The sequence below is a fragment of the Xenopus laevis genome, chromosome 2S (genome assembly GCF_017654675.1).
Source record: "Xenopus laevis strain J_2021 chromosome 2S, Xenopus_laevis_v10.1, whole genome shotgun sequence".
Taxonomy (NCBI): domain Eukaryota; kingdom Metazoa; phylum Chordata; class Amphibia; order Anura; family Pipidae; genus Xenopus; species Xenopus laevis.
In genome coordinates, this window is record NC_054374.1 from 52,113,245 (window position 1) to 52,131,788 (window position 18,544).

An 18,544-nucleotide genomic window follows, 5' to 3' on the forward strand; every position below is an offset into this window, starting at 1 on the left:
GCAGCTCTGTATGAGCTGTGGGGTGTGTGTGTGCATATATATATATTCTGCATCTACCATCTACCAAGTTGTCCATTCTTTTCCTGTTTTATAGCACAGTAGCCTGTGGGAGTTGTAGTTACACTACACCACACCTGAAATCTTCCACTTAGTGAAGGCCATAGCCTGAAGTGTTTGAGTCACATGTAACCCATGCTCTAAGCACTAGCTGGACATTAACCCCTTTTGGCCTGTATAGCCCAAGTTAGCGTTACAAAGACAAAAGAGATCCTCTAATGCCCTAGACATGAGCCCACCATAAAACAAATGTGGCATGCCCCTCAAATGGTTAGAAAAAAATGTTAACACAAAAATCTTTTAATAGCTAGAACTTGAAGGCAATCCCACTTTTAAATATGAAAAAACGCCACAGTTTTTAAAACTTTTAGGCATACAGGATATGATGTCACTAACATAAGATCGAGGAGTATGTAGCTTTATTTTATCAGTTTGTCAGGTCTAAGCTGTCGAAGGAAACTCTGGTGAAAGAGGTAACAATCTGTAAAATTCGCACTTCAATGAATTTCGCACCTCTACGCCTGTTAGTAAATTGGTAATGTCCCTGAGGATTGGATTTCTGGCGAATTTTTGCTAGCACGGCAACTTCACCCTTTACTAAATCTGCCCCCTTGCCTCTGGGTTTTATTTATTTTCTTCTGTCTTGCTAACCCTACTCCTGTGGAACACTGTTACCAGTTTTTTAATCACCTGCAAAATGAAGATTTCTTCTTCATCATTATCATCAACAAGGGTGAGCAAGTTCTCTCTTCAGGCCCCTTTTTGTCACATAATATTCTTTCTCTGTACAATGATCCCTCCCAAGGCAGGGGCAGCCTCAAACAGTGTCGGCCAAGAAGCAGCCCCTCTGGTGTTTCAAGGGCAATAATGGGACGGTGTGGTTCATCCCACCCATTCAGGATGTGTTGCACATATAGTTGTACAGAGCAGATGTACTTTCCGTTTACAACCTCATTTTAACATCCTCCACATAATAAGCCTGTGGATTTCCCTTCACATAAATCAGGTGACTGAGAGGGGCAGCATCCTCTCCTGGCTCCACACTGTGCTCATTGTGGGGGCATCTCTTCACCACCTCGGCCACATGCTAAGATTTCTTGTAGATGCCCGTAGCCAGGTGAATTGATCTGTGAGGTGGGGGCTGTCCACATGGATCAGAAAATAGCAAGTCTTGGTCAACTGGTAGAAGAGTTACCTGCAGGTTCATTCTGTTGGAACTCCAATTTAAGTCCATAGCTCCCAGCATAATCCTCAATTGAGGGTACAGCAGCTGAAGTCATAGTCATCAGAACCGTCATATCTGGTGCCAGGGGATACTCTGGAAACTCTGACAAGTTGTCAAGCTGGCATGTCCCAGTCTGCAGGGGGTCCAGCAAAAGACTCCACAGATCCTTGGAGGACTCGTGGAGAGGAGAATTGTGTCCTGGAGGAGAGGAGGCCAGTCTCAGAGGAAGGTTCCATCATGGAGACAGCAGACGGATCACTGGTTGCAAAGGGCTGGTAATGGGACAAGAAATGGCAGTTCTGGCATGCGCCACTCTTTACCAACCACTTTTTTTTTTTTTAATTGATATTGCCCTCAACCGTTTGTTACATCTATCAGGGGGCGTAACTACAGAGGAAACAGACCCTGCAGCTGCAGGGGGCCCCGGGGGTATAGGAGGCCCCATGAAGCCCTAACTAAAAGCATTTTCAACATATATTGGTGAAACAGGACAACCTCTGTATATGTTGGTAACATCTAGTTACGCCTTTGCGTTTATTCATTCATTCATTGTGGGGGCTTCATTACAAGTCATGTTGTTCATCTTAAACAAGCAGCTTATTTATTTTCTTGGGTTTGATTTTGTCCTGGCACTTGCGTCACTTTATTGTCAGTTTCTGCTGATCAAGGCTTTTTTTGTAATTCAAGTGTGTCATTAAGTTTTAGTATTTGACATAGACTTACAGCAGAGATTTAGTTAAAACAATGTAAAGCCTTAATGTAATAATATTTAACCTTGCATTTTTAATTATTTTGACACACACTGTGACCAGTGAACATGTTTATCCATCCAAGGTAAGGAAGATTCTTTCTCTCATGTATTTAAGCATTCACCATACACTTAGGATGAGCAGTGTTAACAGGACTGTGTTTTACATGCCACAGCTATTCTCATAAAAAGGTTAAATGATACTTGATTTCCACTTCCACTTCACTCATAAAATAAGTATAGATATAGGTAAATATTTGTACATCAGTCCCAAAAGGTCATTCTCACCTTAATTCGTCTATAGTCCCCCATACCACTGTTCCAAGCTTTCTAAGGGGACCAGTGCCACAGTTTGGGAACTACTGTATCCAAAAATGAATGGAGCATCATACTTCTGAGAACTGTAAGGTGGTAAAAGTCTTGTCCACTGCCCATGTTGAGACTACAGCTTGCAGAAGGGACTTAAAGAAGTTAGGTAAGAAAGATCTAAAATATTTTTGCCAATTATGTGAGAACTGCAGTCTATTATTTATTGCATATAGGTCAGGATTGTCTGTTTTGTGGAGAGATACTTAGGTTCTACTGTTCCTTATGCTACACTATTGCCAGAATGCCAAATATAATATCAGTATATATAAAGAGTCTGCTACCTCTGAATTTTATGGCAAGTGGTTCAAGTTTATCAGGCTGTGGGATGTATTTTGTTGCTTATTTTTACTTTCTGTATGTTTTAGTGTTTGCATTTGTAAAGTGTGAGTGGAAAGGGGCCCAAACCATATCAGTGTACAGAGACATTACACTGCCTTTTTACATTACTGAATTACAGGCATCTAGGAATTTTACATGAATCTTGATATTACTGTTTGTTAAGTCTGCACCATAGGAAGGGATAGGGATTGCCCTGCATACTTGGAAACTATTATGCATGCAGAGCTGCTACCTTCCATTATATTAATGCTAAATGCCTCATTTAATAACCCCATGACATACTGCACTGGTTACTTAGGAAACTTTATATACAAAACATGGTGCTATTACCCATTTTAGAACTAGATAGATCAGTTTTCAAAAACTGTAGTGGATTTTCAATCTACCCTTATTTTTACTATAGACATAAATCTAAATTGTAATGTTGCGTTTGCATATTGGGTGTAGAGACTTTATGTGCCCACTTTCATGGTGGAAATATCACTGAAATTACTTTTGATACTATCGCTGTCTTGTTTTAATTAACTTTGTTTCCTTACTATATACACAAGGCAAAATATATATGTTACACACAGAACCAGCCTGTGTGTGAGCTTTCAGCAGAATTAAAGGGGCAAACAAAGACATTGAAAATACTTCATCTTTGGTGCTTCAGAGGTTGAGATTACTTGTGCACAGATAATAACCCTAAGATAACAGTCACAACAAGGTAAAGGGAGGGTGTTGTATACTGGCATTGTAATTATTTACCTTGCTAGGATCAAACATGGAGTATTTTAATGCTCCCTGATTAGCTCAGGAAATAAATAAAAATGCTTTTTCATATTTAAAACAAGTTCTGCTTGCTGAATGCTTACTGCAACCCCAGGCCTATCCCCTGCCTTATGTCATTTTTCACTCTGAGCTGTAATTACTGTAGGTGAGCAAAATCTATAAGAGACAGTAATGGGCATATGCGAGAGCAAGGACTATCCATTTAGGTTATAGTTCACAAATTCCAACTGGAAGAGTTAAATTCCTGGACCTAGAAATGTATTTAAAATCTTTAGCCGGATATAATTAAATTCCTCTAGAGAATCTGCACTACCAGTTTTTCCGCATATGAAGACATTGTTCCTGAATGAATAACTGAAGAACAGGCTGATACATTTAAGGGTTGTTTTTTTTTAAATAAGGGTTATTCAAATTAGAAGTTAGTGCTATAAGCACAGTAAGGACTATTAGTGAGATATTACCTTTTACATAATTAACAACACAGAACTGGCCTAGTAAGGGAGGAGAGAATTACTGTTATTCAAGAATATAAACGTATATTACAGGTCTTTATATGGATCTTAAATCCTTATTAAATAATTTCTAAAGGTTCAAATCAAATTATTACACAGGGAAGCTGAAATACATTTTTATATAAGGGAGTTTGAAATCAATTTTATTCTTTCTGTTAAGCCTAGTATAAAATCCAGTAATAAGGCAAATATTCATAGCTAGCTGTTTTTAACTTCTCTCTTTTTTATTTTCAATAATATATTCATATCAAGACATCGGATACAGTTGTACAGTGAAGTCATTATATTGTTCTTTTACAGGTTTCGTCGATGCATAAGTTACAGTTGTATTAAAGTGTTTTCAAAGATTTATCTTGAAACGAATGTAGTAAAAGAGAGAGAAATAAACAAACTGTACAAAAAAAGAGTTAATAAATCAATAAACTTTCTCAAAAAAAATAAAGTAATAATAGACTTGTCCTCTTTATTTAAATTCTAGCAGAGGTAAGGGGCAAGATATTCTATAAGAAAGAACACCGCTAGCAGATATTAAGGTATGGAAAATATGTCATCTGAGAAATTTAACTGTGTTGCTGGGTAATCTCAGATTAGGTGAGTAGTAATGGGAACTTGGAAAATTGTTTAAATTCAGTCCATGGTTGCCCCCGTTCTGTATGAATCTCTCTATTATTCTCATTTATTGAGGTTAAGTATAGCATTTCCTCCATGTAGTTTAGTCTAGTAACATACTGTGTTATAGAGAGTGTCGGGGAGATCCAGTTTAATGCTATTACCCATCTAGCAGCAGCCCATAATTGTAGTAGTAAGTAAATTGCTTCTTTAGATAATCCGGGATAAGGGTAGTTTAACAAAGTATATTGTGGACAACATTTCAAGGAGACCTTTAGTATTAAGGAAGCCATTTTCACTATGGTTTGCCAAAAGTTCGCTACTATCGGACAGGACCACCAAGAATGTTTATAATCACTAATTGTACCACAACCTCTAAAACATAATGGAGATATATCAGAGTGTATCAAAGTGTACCACCTTGACAACACTTTATAAGATATTTCTCGAGTTGCAATGTTAGTTGAAATTTTGTGTGTAGATGTTAGTGATCTAGTCCAGTTCTCTAGAGACCAAGAAAGATTAAAGTATTTTTCCCATGCTGCCATATAAGAGGTTAGTATTGGTGGTTGTACTTCTATTAGTAGCGAATATATCTGTGAAATACTCCCTTTTGTAAATAGAGGGTTTCTACACCAATTCTCATTTAATGATCCCGTAAGAGTGGGTTTGCGATCCAACTGGGAGGAGTAAAAATGATAAGAGTTGAGAATACCTCAAAAATTCTCTTGGGGATATAGTTAACTGGTCTTTAAGAGTGGTCCATGATTTGAAACCTCCAAGAGTTAAAAGGTCATACAGTTTGGTGAGATTTTGAGAGGAACACCATTGAAATTCTTTATGATGCAGTCCTGGGGAAAATCCGGATTAACAATTATTCCTTGCATATGCAAGGAATAATTGGTAATCCGGATTTTGTTTGTGGGATGTGCTTTGCCTTCATTGTCTTCCATAAATGTAAATGGTAAGTAATAATGGGGTTGGTAATAGTGTGTTTTATAAAATTTTTGGTAGTGGTCCATAAAAGTGCTGAAAGTTGTAAAGGAAATATGGTATCATTTACAAAATCCATCCAGCGAAGCATGCCAGGGGCATTATGACATTGAATTATCTGGGCTAATCTGGCTGATCTATAATACTGTCGTATATTCAGAACCTTAACAGAGTATTCCTATTCAACCTATGAAGTTTATGTTTCCATATAAATTGCCAAGCCTGTTTCTGTAGTAATATAAGGTCCTTTGTTTTAACCGCTATCGGTAGAGCTCTGAATAAATACAACATCTTAGGGAGTACTATCATTCGTATGGCAGCAATACGACCGTACCTTGAGATATGTAATTTATTCCAATCTATAAAAAAATGTTCAATTTGTTATACATAGATGGAAAGTTAGATTGATATAAAGTTTGCTAAGACTTCGTGATTTTAAATCCGAGGTAGTCTATTGTAGTTGTCCGCCAGTGAAATGGGAAGTTGATTTCTAGTAATTTTATTTGTGAATTAGGAATATTAATTGGTAAGGCTTCTGTTTTTGAAACATTCACTTTTAAACCTGAAATTCTCGCAAATTTGTCCAAAAGAGAAAATAAATTAGGGAGACTCGTCAGGGATTTTATAAGAGTAAGGCATATGCCATCTGCATAAAGGTTAAGTTTATGTGATTGGTCTCTCTTAACGTACCCCGTAATATCATCACTGATACGCACAAGACAGGCCAAAGGCTCAATAGCTACAGAGAACAATAAGGGCGATAAAGGACAACCCTGACGAGTCCCCCTATGGATTTGTAAGGTTTGTCATCCCAAAAATTTTATATATGCTACTGGATCGTGGTAAAGTACTCTTAAAGCATCCAAAAAAGCTCCTGAGATGTTGTATTTAGGGAGACTATGAAATAAATATGGCCAAGTAATGGAATCAAATGCTTTTTGTATATCTAACATTAATACTAACAGCTGACATTGTGAATGGTTGCATCAGAAATAACATTAATAAGTTTACGAATACTGTCTGTGGTTTGGCGTCCAGGGATGAAACCAGTTTGATCTGGTTGTATTAAATTAGGTAGATATTTGCTAAATCGAGTGGCTAAAACTTTTGAAAAAAGTTTAACATCCACATTGATAACTGAAATGGGACGGTAATTTTGTGCCTCTGAATGATCCTTTCCTGGTTTAGTGATTAATGATAAGTTGGCATGCAACATCTCAGGGGGTAAAGAGTGGCCTTGAAGCATTTCTTTGAACAATACTACCAGATGAGGAAGGAGAAGTGTTTTAAATTTCTTATAATAAATGGCAGGAAAAACCATCAGGTCCGGGACTTGAAGTATTTTTTAATTGCTTGATTGCAATTTCAATTTCTTCAATAGTGATCAGGGAATTTAAATTATTGTGATCCTCCTCAGTTAATTTAGGTAAATGAGAGTGTCTTAGAAGGTTTTCTTTAATCACAGTATGATCTTGGGTTGGGGTAGCATATAATTTGGTATAAAAGTCCTGGAAGACTTTTAAAATCTCTACAGGATTTTGTAACAATTTACCATTTCCTGATTTTATAGCTTGTATGGGCTTGTAACCTTTTTCTAACTGTAATTTTTTTGAAAGAAGCCTATCAGGTTTATCTTTTAAGTGAAACAATTTTTGTTTAAACCATTTATTCTGCTTCTCAGCTCTGGAATGCAAGAGGGATGTTAACTGGTGCCTTGCTTCTAATAATTCCGTAAGCAGGTTAGATGTTGGAGTGTGCTTATGCTGTGTTTCAAGATGGGATATTTTCGTCTCTAGTAATGTCAACTGGTCATTACATAATTTCTTATGGTGAGTAGCCAGTTTAATTATCTCCCCTCTGTACATTTATGAGCTGCCCATAAGGTTCCCATTGATAACTGCTCATCTAAGTTATACAATACTGTTCTATAGCATTTGCAATTTGGTCTTGAACCCCTGGATTCATAATTAACGTTTCATTCACTCTCCAGGAGGGTCTGCCTGGAATGGAAGTGGGTAATTTTATATTAATCAGTACTAGTGCATGATCAGACCAGGTGATAGTATCTATAATTGCTGAATTTAGGGAAGGTAAAAAAGCCTGTGACAGAAAAATAAAATCTATTCGGGAATAGGAGCAATGCACCGGGGAAAAAAAAGTAAAGTCAAGCGTAGAAGGGTTTAAATACCGCCAAGTATCTATGAGGGCTGCATCCATTAGCATACGTTTCAAAAATTTTGGAGGCGCAGCTGAAGTATTTGCGAGTGTTCCTTTACGGTCTGTTAATGGGTTCATTACTAGATTAAAGTCACCTAAGAAAATAACCATTCCTTTAGCATAACGATGTAACAAATCAAAAACTTTGGTATAAAAGATCTGTAATGCTGTGAATGGAGCATAAATGTTAATTATGGTTACCTCCGAACCCAATATAGTGCCTTGTAAAAGTATATATCTGCTTTCCGAATCCAAAATAATTTTTTGTGGTACAAAAGCCAAATGTGAGCGAAATGCAATCGCAACCCCTCTTTTTTTTCTGTTTAGGTAGTCGCATATATTTGGGCATAAGATTTATGGAGATAAGGGGATGGACCTGCTTGCTGCCAGTGCGTTTCCTGCAACCCCACAATATCCACTTTGTGTCGTAAATAATATTGTGCTGCTATTTTCCACTTAGTTGGAAAATTCAATCCCTTTAAATTATGAGAAATAATTTAAGCGCCATTTAAAATTTGTAACGAAAAGCTAGAATCTGATACATCTATGTGGGTTTGAGCTCGTATATTTATAATAGTTGCTATCGTAAACCTATTACCTGCTATAGCAAACAAACATATTGTCATAAGATACTCTATCTTAGGACAAGAAATAATACATAAGAATAATAAAAAAACAATAAACAACTAATGTTGAAAATAAACAGTAAACTTGAAAAAAATAAATGCAAACTTGTCTGAGGATATAAAATCCTCGGGTAAACCATAGCCGTCACCAGTGATTTCCACAACAGTGATCCGTGGCTATCTTGAGGGAGGGAGAAGGCCATCCAGTCAAAACAAAAACGGCAAAATAGTGCAAAACAGTGCAAAACAGAGATATCTTCCAGATTAAAATGTAAAACGTGCATCTCGGGTAACACAATGGCTGTAATCGAGATAAAAAAATACAAACGGTGATATTCAAACTCCAGTCGCTATATCACAAATACAAAAATTTTGTCAGGGCCTGTGTCACGCTGGTTTCTTTTCCCATATTGGTTGAAGAGGTGGAGAGACGATTTTTTTCGGGGTAGATGAACTTTCTTTGGGTGTAACACCCAAACGGGCCAAAAGTCCCGAGCCATCTTGGGGATCCGTAATAGAAAACATAGTTCCATTCTTTAATACAGTAAGTCTAAAGGGGAAACCCCATCTATACTTCAAGCCTGCCTGTTGCAACGCTAAAGTCATTGGTCGTAATTCCCGACGTTTTTGTAGGGTGGAAGGTGCAATATCAGGGTACAATTGTAAGGGTTCCCCATCCAATTCCACTGCATCATGACTCCCGGCTGAGTGAAGTACTGTAGTTCTTCCTTAGTCTCAAAGTAGTGGAGTCTAGCAATAACATCACGGGGGGGGGGTTCCCCAATTTGTGGTTTAGGACGGAGGGCTCTGTGTACTCTATCCACCATTAACAGTTCAGGGCTGTACTCCGGTAATAATTTGGAAAATAAAAGTTCAAAGACTTTCGACAGGTCAGTAAAAGATTCAGGCACATTTCTGATACACAGATTATTGCGTCTCGATCTATTATCCAAATCTTTAGCGTGTATATTAAGCACAGCAACATTCCTTTGCAGTGAAAGTACTTGCTGTTGCAATGTTTCATGTACTTGTGCTAGGGTGTCATGTCTGGATTCCAAGGTGTCTGTACGCGCAACTAGAGCTGTTATTTCTGCTGTAAAATCAGCGACTGCAGATTTGAGCTCTGTGTGAAACGTCTTAGTAAGTTTAGTAAAGAAATTGTCCAGACCTGTTTCTAAGTCTTCTTTCTTCAGATAGGAATCATGTGAATCCACAGCTCGATGTTCTGGGCTGCTTGTAGGCGAACCGGCGCCATCTTGTTTTTTTGTCAGGCCCGGAGTGTGCTTCTTAAAGAAGTCTTTCTGTGAAGCACAGAGCCATTACCAGGTAGCTGAGGTCCTGTGGGGACACTTTATCAGAATTGTGCTTAACCCTTTGCCTGCCAAGCACGTACGCTGTACGTTCTGGCAGGCAAGGGCTTTAACTGCCAAGCACGTACATTGTACGTTCTTGCAGTTTAACATGCTGTACTCTGCATCAGCGGCTTTAGCCGCCTCTGCAGAGACTTAGCAGTGCTGACAGCCCCCTGGGCAACAAGGCTGGGGGGCTGTCATGTCGGTCCTGCAACAGGATTGTTGCAGGATCGACCTAAAATCGCAGAAAGAAGCAACTTACCAGCTCCTCCGTCTTCCTTCTGCTCTCTGCTTCTCTGGCGACGCCCACGCACTTCCTGGCTGCAGTGACTCATCACACACGCTGCTGAAAGAAGATTAGACTCTCTCTCCTGCTCCAGCAATGGTAAGTGGACTTTATTTGATAAATTACACACTACACAAACACTACATACACACTACACTACATTGTATAGATCTGTTCACAGTTACACAATCATTTTAGTAAAGATTTTTATTTTTTAATTTTTTTTGGAAAGTTATGTACACTTATTTGCACTTATTTCACACTTATATACACACTGTCACACCACTTTTAGAAGTGTATACACATGTATACACAAAAAACTCACAAAGAAGGATTTTTTTTTTTACTTTTTCATTTTACTAATTTGTGTTTTTTTACCCCTAAAAACCATTTGTTTTGGCAGCATGACTATTGGGTAATCGATTTTGGCCACTAATTATGCTGTTGGATCAGTAATTTTGTTATTTCGTTGATTTACACAATTTTTGTGGTTTTATTGCAATTTTATCCCTGCATTATTTTTCCTTATGTATCTTTAGTATAGTTTTGCTGTTTGGTGCTTTGGTATAGAAAGATAGATTTTACTTTGTTTGATCCGTCAGAATATGTACTTTCCAAAAATGTATGCTGTTCTGGGGGCTTTTTACAGTTTGGGGGTCTTACAACACATAACGCAAAGTTGGGGTACTGTTTTCAGTAGCTTAGTTGGCTAGTGTGAAAATTCATATGCGTTTTTCATTTGGGGTCCGTACACACCACATACTTTGGTAAATCTATGTATATTGGGCATCAAGCTATTCATCAGACCTCTGACGTCCATATTTAGGGTGATTTTTCTTTGTACGTAAAACATTGTGTGCGAAAAATGCGGCAAACTGCAGCATTTTTAGGCAATTTTCAGAAATGTTGTAAAAACCTCTAAGTTTAGAAAAGCTTTGCAGTTTGGTAGTTTGGTATAGAAAGACGTCATTATCTTTGTTGGATTCGTCAGAATGTGTACTTTCCAAAAACATATGGTTTTGGGGGGTCTTTGCTGTAAGGAGGGTCTTGAGGCACATAATATGAAGTCAATGGTCTATGTTTGGGGGTCTTACAACACATAACGCAAAGTTGGGGTACTGTTTTCAGCAGCTTAGTTGGCTAGTGTGAAAATTCATATGCGTTTTTCATTTGGGGTCCGTACACACCACATACTTTGGTAAATCTATGCATATTGGGCATCAAGCTATTCATCAGACCTCTGACGTCCATATTTAGGGTGATTTTTCTTTGTACGTAAAACATTGTGTGCGAAAAATGCGGCAAACTGCAGCATTTTTAGGCAATTTTCAGAAATGTTGTAAAAACCTCTAAGTTTAGAAAAGCTTTGCAGTTTGGTAGTTTGGTATAGAAAGACGTCTTTATCTTTGTTGGATTCGTCAGAATGTGTACTTTCCAAAAACATATGGTTTTGGGGGGTCTTTGCTGTAAGGAGGGTCTTGAGGCACATAATATGAAGTCAATGGTCTATGTTCACAGAAGGCGAATCGGCAGCGGAGAAAACTCATATGCACTATTTTTATTTGGGGTCTGCACATGCCAGCTGCCTTGGTGTATCTATGCATATTGGGCATCAAACTGTTCAGTAGTCCCTTACTTACTTTTTTCTACTTTTGCCCCCCCCCCCCAAAACAATGTAAATGTGTTGATTTTGCAGTACCTGAAATGACAGACCATATGGGGGTCTTCCTTTTGGGGCCCCTGTATGCCACGTGCTTGGGTACACCTATACATATTGGGCATCAAACTGTTTAGAGGACCCTAGGCTTTCATATTTGGGGTGATTTCTCTTGATACCTAAAAGTATGTGGGCAATATGATGCTGCAGGGTAGCTATTTTGAGGTGATTTTTGGAAATGTCGCCAAAATCACCAAATTTAGGAATGGTTTGCGGCTTGGCACTTTGGAGTACAAAGACATGCATACCCAATTTAGATTCGTGGGAATGTGTACTTTCCGAAAATATATGGTTTTCTGGGGTGAACTTACTTTTTTCTACTTTTACCCCCCCCCCCAAAACGATGCAAATGTGTTGATTTTGCAGTATCTGGAATTACAGAACAGCTCAAATGAGGTGTCTACATTTTAGGACCCCTATATGCCACATGTTTGGGTACACCTATATATATTGGGCATCAAATTGTTCAGCGGACCCCAGGCTTTTATATTTGGGGTGTTTTACATTGATACCTAATGATTTGTGGGAGATATGATTCTGTAGATTGGAAGCTTTGAGGTAATTTTTCAAAAAATTCACCAATTTCTATAAAACATTATAACTTTAGGAAACAATTGCAACTTGGTAGTTTGGAGGACAATGATATATTTACCCATTTTTGATTCACCAGAATCTGTTCTTTCTAATAATGGGTAGTTTTCTAGGGTAAACCTACTGTTAGTGGAATGTTTGGCCTTGAAAGCAGACGTATGCCGTTTGGGGAGCGGTGCTTTGGAAATTTGGTTGTGTACTGCTTGTAGATTTTGATCTATACAAGTGAGAAATCTCCATAAAACGATATATATTTGGTATTGCCGCATTCAGGAGACATAGACCTTTCCAAATAGGCTGTGTTCTCATACATAAAGTAAATGATGTTTCTGATATATGTGATTGTTCTTTGTGAAACATGATTTTTTTCATTTTATTGGACACTTAGAAGCCAATATTTTTTTACAGAAGTAGAATTACACCAAAATTCCTGCATATTTTGAAAGTTCAGGTTGTCCTGAAAAAAAGAATATATTGTTTTGCTGGGTAAACTAAAAGACCGTCCCAGGAAAGGCCCTTAAAGTGAAAGAGTGCAAAATATCTAAAAACTGCTTGGCAGTAGATGTTCGCATCTAGGACAAAATGGCTGGCAGGGAAAGGGTTAAGAAAGGTAATGAGTCCCCTCAAAATGCCGAGACAGTGCTTATTGATGAAGAGCTCTCAGAAGTTGCGTCCAGACAGCATGGCGTCAAGCTCCGCCCCCCATAGCTAGCTGTTTTAAATGCTCTTTGTATACATTTGGAAATGAGACTGTGTTTAAAGATGTTATGTCCTCTAATTTATCAGATCAAGTGCCTGGCAATTTATGTGTGAAATGAAAGTGAAAATTAATTGGAAGGAATATGTACGAAATAGGGATGCACCTAATCCAGGCTTACTTTTTTCTACATTTGCCCCCCTCAAAACAATGTAAATGTGTTGATTTTGCAGTATCTGAAATGACAGACTATATGGGGGTCTTCTTTTGGGGCCCCTATATGCCACATGCTTAGGTACACCTATACATATTGGGCATCAAACTGTTCAGAGGACCCTAAGCTTTCATATTTGGGGTGATTTCTCTTGATACCTAAAAGTATGTGGGTAAAACGATGCTGCAGGGTAGAAATTTTGAGGTGATTTTTGGAAATGTCACCGAAATCACCACATTTAGGAATGATTTGCAGCTTGGTACTTTGTAGTACAAAGACATGCATACCCAATTTAGATTCGTGGGAATGTGTACTTTCTGAAAATATATGGTTTTCTGGGGTGAATTTACCCTTTTCTATTTTTGCCCCCCCAAAACAATGTAAATGTCTTGATTTTGCAGTATCTGAAATGACAGACCATATGGGGGTCTTCCTTTTGGGGCCCCTATATGCCACGTGCGTGGGTACACCTATACATATTGCGAATCAAACTGTTCAGAGGACCCTAGGCTTTCATATTTGGGGTGATTTCTCTTGATACCTAAAAGTATGTGGGTAATACGATGGTGCAGGCTAGAAATTTTGAGCTGATTTTTGGAAATGTCACAGAAATCACCACATTTAGGAATGATTTGCAGCTTGGTACTTTGCAGTACAAAGACATGCATACCCAATTTAGATTCGTGGGAATGTGTACTTTCCGAAAATATATGGTTTTCTGGGGTGAACTTACCCTTTTCTACTTTTGCCCCCCCCCCCAAAACAATGTAAATGTCTTGATTTTGCAGTACCTGAAATGACAGACCATATGGGGGGGGGTCTTAATTTTAGGGCCCTTATATGCCACATGCTTAGGTACACCTATACATATTTGGCATCAAACTGTTCAGGGGACCCTAGGCTTTCATATTTGGGGTGATTTCTCTTGATACCTAAAAGTATGTGGGTAATACGATGCTGCAGGGTAGACATTTTGAGGTGGTTTTGGAAATGTCGCCAAAATCACCAAATTTAGGAATGGTTTGCGGCTTGGTACTTTGGAGTACAAAGACATGCATACCCAATTTAGATTAGTGGGAATGTGTACTTTCCGAAAATATATGGTTTTCTGGGGTGAACTTACTTTTTTCTACTTTTGCCCCCCCCCAAAACAATGTAAATGTGTTGATTTTGCAGTACCTGAAATGACAGACCATATGGGGGTCTTCATTTTGGGGCCCCTGTATGCCACGTGCTTGGGTACACCTATACATATTGGGCATCAAACTGTTCAGAGGAGCCTAGGCTTTCATATTTGGGGTGATTTCTCTTGATACCTAAAAGTATGTGGCAATACGATGCTGCAGGGTAGCTATTTTGAGGTGATTTTTGGAAATGTCGCCAAAATCACCAAATTTAGGAATGGTTTGCGGCTTGGCACTTTGGAGTACAAAGACATGCATACCCAATTTAGATTCGTGGGAATGTGTACTTTCCAAAAATATATGGTTTTCTGGGGGTGAACTTACTTTTTTCTACTTTTGCCCCCCCCCCCCAAAACAATGTAAATGTGTTGATTTTGCAGTACCTGAAATGACAGACCATATGGGGGTCTTCTTTTGGGGCCCCTGTATGCCACGTGCTTGGGTACACCTATACATATTGGGCATCAAACTGTTTAGAGGACCCTAGGCTTTCATATTTGGGGTGATTTCTCTTGATACCTAAAAGTATGTGGGCAATATGATGCTGCAGGGTAGCTATTTTGAGGTGATTTTTGGAAATGTCGCCAAAATCACCAAATTTAGGAATGGTTTGCGGCTTGGCACTTTGGAGTACAAAGACATGCATACCCAATTTAGATTCGTGGGAATGTGTACTTTCCGAAAATATATGGTTTTCTGGGGTGAACTTACTTTTTTCTAACTTTTACCCCCCCCCCCCCCAAAACGATGCAAATGTGTTGATTTTGCAGTATCTGGAATTACAGAACAGCTCAAATGAGGTGTCTACATTTTAGGGCCCCTATATGCCACATGTTTGGGTACACCTATATATATTGGGCATCAAATTGTTCAGCGGACCCCAGGCTTTTATATTTGGGGTGTTTTACATTGATACCTAATGATTTGTGGGAGATATGATTCTGTAGATTGGAAGCTTTGAGGTAATTTTTCAAAAAATGTAACAATGTAAATGTGTTGATTTTGCAGTACCTGAAATGACAGACCATATGGGGGTCTTCCTTTTGGGGCCCCTGTATGCCACGTGCTTGGGTACACCTATACATATTGGGCATCAAACTGTTCAGAGTAGCCTAGGCTTTCATATTTGGGGTGATTTCTCTTGATACCTAAAAGTATGTGGCAATACGATGCTGCAGGGTAGCTATTTTGAGGTGATTTTTGGAAATGTCGCCAAAATCACCAAATTTAGGAATGGTTTGCGGCTTGGCACTTTGGAGTACAAAGACATGCATACCCAATTTAGATTCGTGGGAATGTGTACTTTCCAAAAATATATGGTTTTCTGGGGTGAACTTACTTTTTTCTACTTTTGCCCCCCCCCCCCAAAACAATGTAAATGTGTTGATTTTGCAGTACCTGAAATGACAGACCATATGGGGGTCTTCCTTTTGGGGCCCTGTATGCCACGTGCTTGGGTACACCTATACATATTGGGCATCAAACTGTTTAGAGGACCCTAGGCTTTCATATTTGGGGTGATTTCTCTTGATACCTAAAAGTATGTGGGCAATATGATGCTGCAGGGTAGCTATTTTGAGGTGATTTTTGGAAATGTCGCCAAAATCACCAAATTTAGGAATGGTTTGCGGCTTGGCACTTTGGAGTACAAAGACATGCATACCCAATTTAGATTCGTGGGAATGTGTACTTTCCGAAAATATATGGTTTTCTGGGGTGAACTTACTTTTTTCTACTTTTACCCCCCCCCCCCCAAAACGATGCAAATGTGTTGATTTTGCAGTATCTGGAATTACAGAACAGCTCAAATGAGGTGTCTACATTTTAGGGCCCCTATATGCCACATGTTTGGGTACACCTATATATATTGGGCATCAAATTGTTCAGCGGACCCCAGGCTTTTATATTTGGGGTGTTTTACATTGATACCTAATGATTTGTGGGAGATATGATTCTGTAGATTGGAAGCTTTGAGGTAATTTTTCAAAAAATGTAACAATGTAAATGTGTTGATTTTGCAGTACCCTGAAATGACAGACCATATGGGGGTCTTCCTTTTGGGGCCCCTGTATGCAACGTGCTTGGGTACACCTATACATATTGGGCATCAAACTGTTCAGAGTAGCCTAGGCTTTCATATTTGGGGTGATTTCTCTTGATACCTAAAAGTATGTGGCAATACGATGCTGCAGGGTAGCTATTTTGAGGTGATTTTGGAAATGTCGCCAAAATCACCAAATTTAGGAATGGTTTGCGGCTTGGCACTTTGGAGTACAAAGACATGCATACCCAATTTAGATTCGTGGAATGTGTACTTTCCAAAAATATATGGTTTTCTGGGGTGAACTTACTTTTTTCTACTTTTGCCCCCCCCAAAACAATGTAAATGTGTTGATTTTGCAGTACCTGAAATGACAGACCATATGGGGGTCTTCATTTTGGGGCCCCTGTATGCCACGTGCTTGGGGTACACCTATACATATTGGGCATCAAACTGTTTAGAGGACCCTAGGCTTTCATATTTGGGGTGATTTCTCTTGATACCTAAAAGTATGTGGGCAATATGATGCTGCAGGGTAGCTATTTTGAGGTGATTTTTGGAAATGTCGCCAAAATCACCAAATTTAGGAATGGTTGCGGCTTGGCACTTTGGAGTACAAAGACATGCATACCCAATTTAGATTCGTGGGAATGTGTACTTTCCGAAAATATATGGTTTTCTGGGGTGAACTTACCCTTTTCTACTTTTGCCCCCCCCCCCCAAAACAATGTAAATGTCTTGATTTTGCAGTACCTGAAATGACAGACCATATGGGGGGGGGTCTTAATTTTAGGGCCCTTATATGCCACATGCTTAGGTACACCTATACATATTTGGCATCAAACTGTTCAGGGACCCTAGGCTTTCATATTTGGGGTGATTTCTCTTGATACCTAAAAGTATGTGGGTAATACGATGCTGCAGGGTAGACATTTTGAGGTGGTTTTTGGAAATGTCGCCAAAATCACCAAATTTAGGAATGGTTTGCGGCTTGGTACTTTGGAGTACAAAGACATGCATACCCAATTTAGATTAGTGGGAATGTGTACTTTCCGAAAATATATGGTTTTCTGGGGTGAACTTACTTTTTTCTACTTTTGCCCCCCCCCCAAAACAATGTAAATGTGTTGATTTTGCAGTACCTGAAATGACAGACCATATGGGGGTCTTCCTTTTGGGGCCCCTGTATGCCACGTGCTTGGGTACACCTATACATATTGGGCATCAAACTGTTTAGAGGACCCTAGGCTTTCATATTTGGGGTGATTTCTCTTGATACCTAAAAGTATGTGGGCAATATGATGCTGCAGGGTAGCTATTTTGAGGTGATTTTTGGAAATGTCGCCAAAATCACCAAATTTAGGAATGGTTTGCGGCTTGGCACTTTGGAGTACAAAGACATGCATACCCAATTTAGATTCGTGGGAATGTGTACTTTCCGAAAATATATGGTTTTCTGGGGTGAACTTACTTTTTTCTACTTTTACCCCCCCCCCCCCAAAACGATGCAAATGTGTTGATTTTGCAGTATCTGGAATTACAGAACAGCTCAAATGAGGTGTCTACATTTTAGGGCCCCTATATGCCACATGTTTGGGTAAACCTATATATATTGGGCATCAAATTGTTCAGCGGACCCAGGCTTTTATATTTGGGGTGTTTTACATTGATACCTAATGATTTGTGGGAGATATGATTCTGTAGATTGGAAGCTTTGAGGTAATTTTTCAAAAAATGTAACAATGTAAATGTGTTGATTTTGCAGTACCTGAAATGACAGACCATATGGGGGTCTTCCTTTGGGGCCCTGTATGCCACGTGCTTGGGTACACCTATACATATTGGGCATCAAACTGTTCAGAGGAGCCTAGGCTTTCATATTTGGGGTGATTTCTCTTGATACCTAAAAGTATGTGGCAATACGATGCTGCAGGGTAGCTATTTTGAGGTGATTTTTGGAAATGTCGCCAAAATCACCAAATTTAGGAATGGT

The 18,544-nt window shown here is 38.9% G+C and overlaps 1 protein-coding gene and 1 pseudogene across 7 annotated transcripts in view; both read right to left on the minus strand.

Moving 5' to 3' along the window:
* LOC108708905 (F-box-like/WD repeat-containing protein TBL1X) overlaps positions 1–18,544 on the minus strand; it is a 275,459-nt gene that overhangs the window by 75,850 nt on the left and 181,065 nt on the right. The window lies entirely within an intron of this gene.
* Positions 670–1,687, minus strand: LOC108705589 (annotated as a pseudogene).